Raw genomic sequence first — 700 nt, 5'->3', positions numbered from 1 at the left:
TATATATATATATATATATATATACACACACCCACACTTAATATATATATATATGTAGGGCCATTGCAAAAACTATCCTTAAAGTTCGATGCTACTTGCAGTTACATTCTTAAACTTTCAATGGTAAAAATTGAGCTCTCAAACGTATACAAGTGTTAAATTTTGACTTAGAACTTGAACCTTCAAATGTGAGGGCTCAGTTTTTACAATTAAAAGTTTGAGGGTATAATTGTAATTACCATCAAGAGTACTTTATACAATTTGCCTTAATATATATCATAAAAGTTAAAAGAGAGCAAATTTCAACTAATATTCAGTATTGATACGCGCAAGCGCACGCGTCGAATAATAATATAGTTTAAAATGGTCTTGGTTAAACTATATTATTAATCTTTTAGTTATTCAAAGATTCTTCCAGGTTTATTTAGAGGACCGACTTTGATAAAATCAAATTAAACTAATCTAAGAGACGTTTTAGAGAATATATTTTATCAAAGATATTATTAAACACAATTACTTTAACTCTTGAAGTAATTAACGCAACATCTAGATCTAGAAGTCTTTTATCCGGATTGAATATTTGAAAACAACATTTTCTTTTACTTAATTACTAGTTGATTGAAACTAGATAATTAAGCAAAGCATTAAGAAACTTCTTCAATAATCTCTACCGTTATTTGACTACTCTCTGGGTGTTCAA

Source organism: Benincasa hispida, chromosome 9, assembly GCF_009727055.1.
Source record: "Benincasa hispida cultivar B227 chromosome 9, ASM972705v1, whole genome shotgun sequence".
NCBI lineage: Eukaryota > Viridiplantae > Streptophyta > Magnoliopsida > Cucurbitales > Cucurbitaceae > Benincasa > Benincasa hispida.
Note: the sequence above shows the minus strand (reverse complement) of the source record.